Here is a 7,500-nt window from a genome sequence, read left to right on the forward strand (position 1 = left end):
GATAATTAATTGAGGATAATTGTCCATATTGGATGAATTCCTTTTAGAGAAAATAAAACGGATGAAATTGGAAAATATTGAGGTGACTTTGGGCCCAAGGTACTGAATTGTGTCATTGGTTTGAGTCCATTTATAGATACAGCTGCTAATGGGCACGGCAATTATAGTTTCAACACACCTTTCGCTTCCATCACAGACCCTTTTAGCCAATGTCATTTATCATGGTGACATGATAAATGACACATAATATTTTCAAGAGAAATTTCTCATGAGAAATATTGATCAGTAGCCGAGTTGTATTTATCCATTTAATGACAGACTAGTTCTCTCTCTCTCTCTCTCTCTCGCTCCCTCTCTCTCTCTTTTCTCTCTCTCCCTCTCTCTCTCTTTCTCTTTCTCTCTCTCTCTCCCCTCTCTCTCTCTCTCTCTCTCTCTCTCTCTCTCTCTCTCAGTTCTCTCTCTCTCTGTGTCTCTGTGTCTCTCTGTGTGTGTCTCTCGCCCCCCTCCCTCTCTCCCTCTCCATCTGTAGCAGCGACACACAGGATCTGTGTGTCTATTTTAGGCTCCTCCTGAGAACACACCTCAAGTGGGAACATCAATACTAAGTCAAGATGAACCACCTGGATCCATTTGAAAGCATATGGGCCAGTGATAAATCTTGTTTTGCTTCAGCAAGAGATGAAGAATTATTTTTTACCAACAGAAGACCAAAGTTTGAGTGGCTTATGACAACAAACACGAGCACAACAATAAAGTTGTGTTTTCAAAATGTAAACCCCTCTCTCTTTCTCCTTTCCAGGCGCGGTCGCCCCGAGGCCGGGCGAGGAGGGCCGGGTGGTCGCCACCAACAAAGAAGAAGAAGAAGAAGAAGAAGAGCCGTGCCCGCCCAGCAGGGGCGTGCACGTCGGGGGCGCGCACGTGGAGGGCGTGCATGCCGACGACGCGCTGAACCAGCCTGACGCCCGCGGCCGAGTCCTGGTCAACGTGACCACCCGCGCTCCGAGGACGACGCCTACCTGGCCCCCAGCTGGCCCGAGCGGTCAAACCCCATCAAGTAACCCATGGCAACCGCCGCCGAGGTCGCAAAGGCCACCGAATCGCCAGATCAACCTGGTTCCAAATCCCGATAGAAACGATGTGGAAATGTAAACCTTAAACAGCAGGAACTTTAACCTTAACTTTCTCCCTCTCCCCCTCATCCCTCTCTCCCCCATCTCCCCCCTCTCTCTCCCCCTCCGCCCCTCCCCTACTGTGCGCCCCCTCTCTCCCTCTCTCTCCCCACCCCTCTCCCCCTCTCTCCCCCCCTCTCTCCGGCCCCTATCTCCCCCTCTCCCCCCCCCCTCTCTCTCCTCCTCTCCCTCCCCCCCCCCCCCCCCCCCCCTCTCTCCCCCCTCTCCCCCCCCTCTCTCCACCCCCCTCCCCTCCCCCCCCCCTCCTCCCCTCCTGTTCCTCCCCCAGATCGGCGGGATCCGTTTCCTGTACGATAACCTGGTTGGAGTCGGTGGAGCGCTTCGGGTCGGGCGGCGGCCTGGGCTGCATCCTGGCCCACAGCATGGGCCTGGGCAAGACCTGCAGGTCATCGCCTTCGTGACGTGCTGCTCAGACACACGGCCCGCCCACACCGTGCTGGCCATCGTTCCCGTGAGTAGCCGCCCTGTCCAGAACCGTTTTAAAGTTGACATATTGTACCGCCGAGGTGTGAGTGGGATTAGCCGTTTCGAGACGTTTTTTTTGAAAATCGCCTCTTCTGACATCGCGCCCCCTTGTGATGTCAGAAGAGGACGATTTTCAAAACGGCTTGTAACGGCTAATCACACTCACACCTGGTGGTTAAATCGCAGCTTTAAAACTCTGTCGGATTATGTTGGACACCGTGGGGCACGCCCTAATGGGCCTGAACTCAACCAGCGGCCCTCTTGATTCATCTTGGTAACTGAATGGGAACATTCAATGCACATTCAGTTACTTCACACCACTCAGCTTAGCGATTACAAAACAAAATGGGCCCATTCAGGTTTTGACCTGGCCCCTCAAATCCCCGAGCACCGATTTGAACCAAATCCTAGACGGTGAAGGTAAACGTGGTAATCTGTTTGTTCACCACAGAGGGTGCTGTTTCTCTCATTCAATTTTGGTTTAACGCACATTTCCCCCATACACACCAACAGGTTAACACACTTCAGAACTGGCTGTCGGAGTTCAACATGTGGGTCCCACCGCCTGAGGCGTTGCCCCCGGATACCGACCCCTCCCTCCTGACCCCTCGCTCCTACAAGGTCCACATCCTGAACGATGAGCACAAGTGAGTGCGAAGGAACCACTTTAAACAGTCAAGTCGAGCCACAAACACAGATGGCCGTCCCTTTGACATAAGTGACGTTAGTAGTAGTGGCAGTTGGGACGATAGCAGGGATCAAACCCAGAACCTTTCAGCTGGGTTAGTGGAACACCATAGTCACGATACACTTTCTCTGTCTGCAAATCAAAGAGCTGGAATGGAACGTGAAACATCCAATAACTTTACATTGCTCTCTCGCTACCTTACAATCTCTCTCTCTCTCACTCTCCCTCTATCTCTTTCTCTCCCTTACCACCTCTCTTTCCCTCTCTATCTCCACCTCCCTCCCTCTCTCTCTCTCTCTCTCTATCTCTCTCTTCACCTCTCTCTCTCTCACTCGCTCTCTCTCTCTCTCTCTCTCTCTCTCTCTCCGCCTCTCTCTCCGTTTCTCTCTCCCTCTCTCCACCTCTATCTCTCTCGCCCCCGCCATAGGACGATGGCGGCCCGGGCCAAGGTGGTGGAGGTGTGGGCGAGGGAGGGCGGCGTGTTGCTCATGGGCTATGAGGCATACCGCCTGCTGTCCCTGAAGAAGGGCCTGGTGGCCGGGAGGAAGAGGAAGGGCAAGAAGGGAGGAGGAGGAGGAGGGGGAGGAGGAGGAGGAGCGACGCTCATCGACCTGGAGGACCGACAGCAGGAGCTGATGAGAGGTGAGAGAGAGGAGAGGGAGGGAGGAGGGGGAGAGGGGGGGAGAGGAAGATAGAGAGAGAGAGAGATAGGGGGAAATGGAAGACAAGAGATGGTACCAGAAAGAGATGGCAGAGGGGGAAAGAGAGAGATAGAGTGAGAGAGAGAGAGGGAGAGAGTGAGAGTAAGAGAGAGAGAGTGTGAGAGAGAGAGAGAGAGAGGAAGAAGAGGAAGGCCCAGTCCCATTTCTCTCCCCTTAACAAGAACACTTGCTTTGAGTGCCCTTAGCTGCAAGTCAGCTACCGAGCTGGCTAGCGATTTTTAAGGGAAAAACAGCACTCCCCCTTGCTCCCTTAAGTATTGGGACACCCTACCCCTTCGCGGGAACGCGCAAAATCTACAGTTAGGGCTCAAACCTAGGGGAAGGGGGGGAATCGGGACAGGGCAGAAGACAGACACATTCAGTATTGCATCATTCAGAGAGAGTGATGGATCCTCCTCCTCCTCCTCCTCCTCCTCCTCCTCCTCCCCTCCCGTCCAGGTGTTGAGCGGGCGTTGTCGCGGCCGGGGCCGGACGTGGTGATCTGTGACGAGGGCCACCGGATCAAGAACTGCCACGCCAGCACCTCCCAGGCGCTGAAGAACATCCGCACCCGGCGGCGCGTGGTCCTGACCGGCTACCCGCTGCAGAACAACCTCATCGAGTACTGGTGCATGGTGGACTTTGTCCGGCCCGACTTCCTCGGTGAGAGGGGAGCAGGGGGAAATAACCAGTGGTGTAGTGGGGTTTTTTTCACTGGGGGAGGGGACGACTGTGTATGACATCATCAAAAAAGGAATCCGGCGTGTATGTCACCGGCGCACACGGTCAGTAGAAGATTGAGGTTTGTTACTGGCCAAGTACGGCAACTGTAGGGTTAGGTTCTATAGTTAATATAATACAAGTATATATACTATATATATATATGTTTTTTTTTTATATATATATATATTTTTTTATTTTTTATTTTTTGTATGCTGTAACCCGCGTCCCCCGCCCATTACAGAGTGAGGGAATTCAAGTTTTTTTGGTTTCCAATCACAAATGACAAAGAAAAGTTAATAGATGGTGATCAATTCTAAAACAATTTCACTTTTGACTGTTGAATGACAAACTATTCTCTTTTGTTAATTAGTTGGAATGTGTCTCTAATTGCTGTTAATTAGGTTGAAAATGTGACAAAATCAGAAATGAATGAACAAAATCATCTAATCGTTTTTTCTTGTTGCTTATTTGAACAGGCACACGCCAGGAGTTTAGCAACATGTTTGAGCGTCCCATTCTCAACGGGCAGTGTGTGGACAGCACGGCCCAGGACCTCCAGCTGATGAGATACCGGAGCCATGTTCTACACAGCCTGCTGGCGGGCTTTGTGCAGAGGTCAGTCTGAACGCTCACATCTAGCTGGCTGGCTAGGGATGTTGTTAGGGAGGTTGTTAGGGAGGTTGTTAGGGAGGTTGTTAGGGATGTTGTTAGGGAGGTTGTTAGGGAGGTTGTTAGGGAGGTTGTTAGGGATGTTGTTAGGGAGGTTGTTAGGGAGGTTGTTAGGGAGGTTGTTAGCTAGCCAGCTAACAACCTTCGGAATACTTTCACTTATCATTTATCTTATCCCTTGTCATTTGCGTCACAGCTCTGTTGAACTACAAAATACTAAACAAACAAACAAACAAAGGGAAAACTGTGAACTGTTCTTTTTGTTCCAAGGCGGGGCCACGACGTCCTGAGGGACCAACTGCCGTCCAAGGAGGAGCATGTGATCCTGGTGCGGCTGTCCCCCCTGCAGAGGGAGCTGTACACCGAGTTCATGAACCGCTTCCAGGAGGCCGGCAACGCGGGCTGGCTCAGCCTCAACCCCCTCAAGGCCTTCAGCGTCTGCTGCAAGGTTAGCCGCCACCGCCGCCGCCGCACTAGCAGCTATTTCATTTAGCACGACGGTTGAATTCTAAAGGGATTCAGAAGTGAGGCTGAGAAACTGTCAAAGCATACGATCGAAATTGGAAATCGGGGGATAGGCGAGAAGAGGTTTATAGAGCTTTATTTTTTATTCGTGCTTGTTACACAGTAAAATACTCGATTGAGATTTGTCAATTACAGCGTTCAGTAGTCTGTTCTTTCTGAATAGTAGACAACTGCTATCAATAACAGACTGTTGCTATGAACACTGTTTCCAACCATAGCGTCTAACAGAAAGGAAATGACGGGATTAAAATCTAAAAAACAAATTGTTGACTTACTGAGTAAGTAGCTCTGGAATGGCTTGATAGATGTACAGAAAACATCATCATCCCGGTCATTATCCAAAACAAACCCCTTTAGGGGTCGGCTTAATCCTCAATCATGCGATGACACGCTCACTTTACATTATCCCGGACATAATGTGTGACAAACTGTATTGTAAGAACAACACATGTAATTCTGTTGGCTGAAGCATCGTTCTGCCTTGTGGACATTTTTTTCTTTCAAAGTAGCACTGGGGAAACTAAGCGATCGGTTACAGTGTCATTACCCGCTTGTTACAATGACATGCACGGGAGCTTTCCCCTAATCCATTGGTCACACTTTGGACAGTTTTTGGGCCTGAAAGATGGTTTCTCCAAACGCTGACGCTGTCTCTGCTACCTCCCCCAGATCTGGAACCATCCGGACATTCTTTATGAGGCCTTGAAGAAGGAGAACCCCGCCAACGAACAAGACCTGGACCTGGACGACGTCACCTCCGCCGCTGCCACACCCCAGCCAATCCCAAGGGCAAGCCACGGAGAGCCCCACCCCCATTGGAGGCTGAGTCTCACCCAGCTGCAGGAGAAGGCCAATCAGGTTATCACTTATGAATGGGTATGTAGATTACCTTTTTTTTTTTTTTTATCAATTTCTTAATTCTAATGTTTTTTTTACCTTTAGTACATTCTAATTTTACCATCTGAACTTTCCCAGCTGAACATTGCTTGACATTAGCATGGGTTGGAAGTTATATTATGTTCTTCACCAAAACTAAACTCTGTGTTGCCTGGCAACAGAGAGGTAGACAATTGACTTTGTAGGTCTTTTATTTAATTGTGATTGACCGGAGTAGTTCAGCCCATTCCTATCCCTAATAATTACAGGAAATTAGGTTGTAGGGCGGATATATTAACTTTCTGCCAAACAGATTAATTAAGTAAAATATGTGAAGCTGCTGCACATCAAGTGATCATTGTGTGCTTGTTTATTTCAGTTAACCAATATCAATAGGACAAAAATGAAGTGATGAACTAAGTTGTCAGTAAAAGACAGCATTTTAGTTATTTAAATTGATTGTTTTTCTCTCTTTCTTTCTCTCCTTCACTCTCTCTCCCTCTCTCTTTTCCTTTCTCTCTCTCTCTCTCTCTCTCTCTCATTCTCTCTCCCCTCTCTGTCTCTCTCTCCCGCTCTCTCTTTCTCTCTCTCTCATTCTCTCTCCCTCTCTGTCTCTCTCTCCCGCTCTCTCTCTCTCTCTCTCTCTCTCTCTCTCTCTCTCTCTCTCTCTCTCTCTCTCTCTCTCTCTCTCTCTCTCTTTCTCTCTCTCTCTCTCTCTCCCTCTCTCCCTCCTTCTCTCTCAGGCCAAGGAGCTGATGGCCGACTACGTTCCCGGGCTGCTGGAGAACTCGGCCAAGATGCTGCTCCTCTTCCACCTGATCGAGGAGAGCGTCAGGAAGGGAGACAAGATGCTCGTCTTCAGGTACCCACCTCCCAGTACATCCTGTCTCTGAGTACCTCGAAAGCAACGATATCGATCAATGGAACCGTGAGATCCACACGGGGGAGGAATTACTTCACTCTATTGGAAGCTCCTGCTTTGAACTCCATTTTAAGAGTGGATTTGTACTTTCAACCAAAGGTTTTACAATTTTAAAAACATGAAATGGAAGCTTAAATTATGGGGAATTTACTGTGAAAACCATCAACCCTCTCTTCTTCTCTAGTATTGAAGTGTTGTGATTCTGATCCTGGCCATTAAAGTGTATGTTCCTGTTCTTTCTTCTACAGTCAGAGTTTGTCGACGCTCACAGTGATTGAGGACTTCCTGGCCAAGAGACCAGTCCCCCCCACCCCAAAATCCTCAGGATCGGAGGAAACCAATCAGAATTGGGTCCGCAATCTTAACTACTACAGTAAGTACCAGCACTTGGTCAGACATGGTCTTTATTTTCATCAGTCCTCCCAGGCTATATTCAATTGTGATTCCTTTTGAGTTGGCTCCTTGTTTTTGTGTCTTGAGTCTAGAGCTCCCTCTAGTGGCCAGGATAGTTTAATACATTGTATCGCTGAGGTGATTAAGATAGGGACTCCCAGGCCAATGTGTGGTCTGTTACTGGGTAGAAGCTCTACAATGTAAACATTTTACAAGACAATACGTTTATATTGATGAGATTGTGTGTGTGTGTGTGTGTGTGTGTGTGTGTGTGTGTGTGTGTGTGTGTGTGTGTGTGTGTGTGTGTGTGTGTGTGTGTGTGTGTGTGTGTCCCAGGGCTGGATGGCA

The 7,500-nt window shown here is 49.2% G+C and overlaps 1 pseudogene across 1 annotated transcript in view; it reads left to right on the top strand.

Moving 5' to 3' along the window:
* Positions 1 to 7,500, top strand: part of LOC311359721 (helicase ARIP4-like) — a 17,478-nt pseudogene that overhangs the window by 5,008 nt on the left and 4,970 nt on the right. The window contains exons 3-13 of the transcript XR_014684188.1: positions 800 to 1,054; positions 1,459 to 1,641; positions 2,169 to 2,302; positions 2,771 to 2,985; positions 3,504 to 3,707; positions 4,244 to 4,382; positions 4,707 to 4,884; positions 5,631 to 5,837; positions 6,581 to 6,699; positions 7,008 to 7,132; positions 7,489 to 7,500. The exon at positions 7,489 to 7,500 is cut by the window's right edge and continues 88 nt beyond it. The product of XR_014684188.1 is annotated as a helicase ARIP4-like (transcript). The remainder of the gene's footprint in view (positions 1 to 799; positions 1,055 to 1,458; positions 1,642 to 2,168; positions 2,303 to 2,770; positions 2,986 to 3,503; positions 3,708 to 4,243; positions 4,383 to 4,706; positions 4,885 to 5,630; positions 5,838 to 6,580; positions 6,700 to 7,007; positions 7,133 to 7,488) is intronic.

This window comes from Micromesistius poutassou (assembly GCF_964030765.1).
Source record: "Micromesistius poutassou genome assembly, chromosome: 15".
NCBI lineage: Eukaryota > Metazoa > Chordata > Actinopteri > Gadiformes > Gadidae > Micromesistius > Micromesistius poutassou.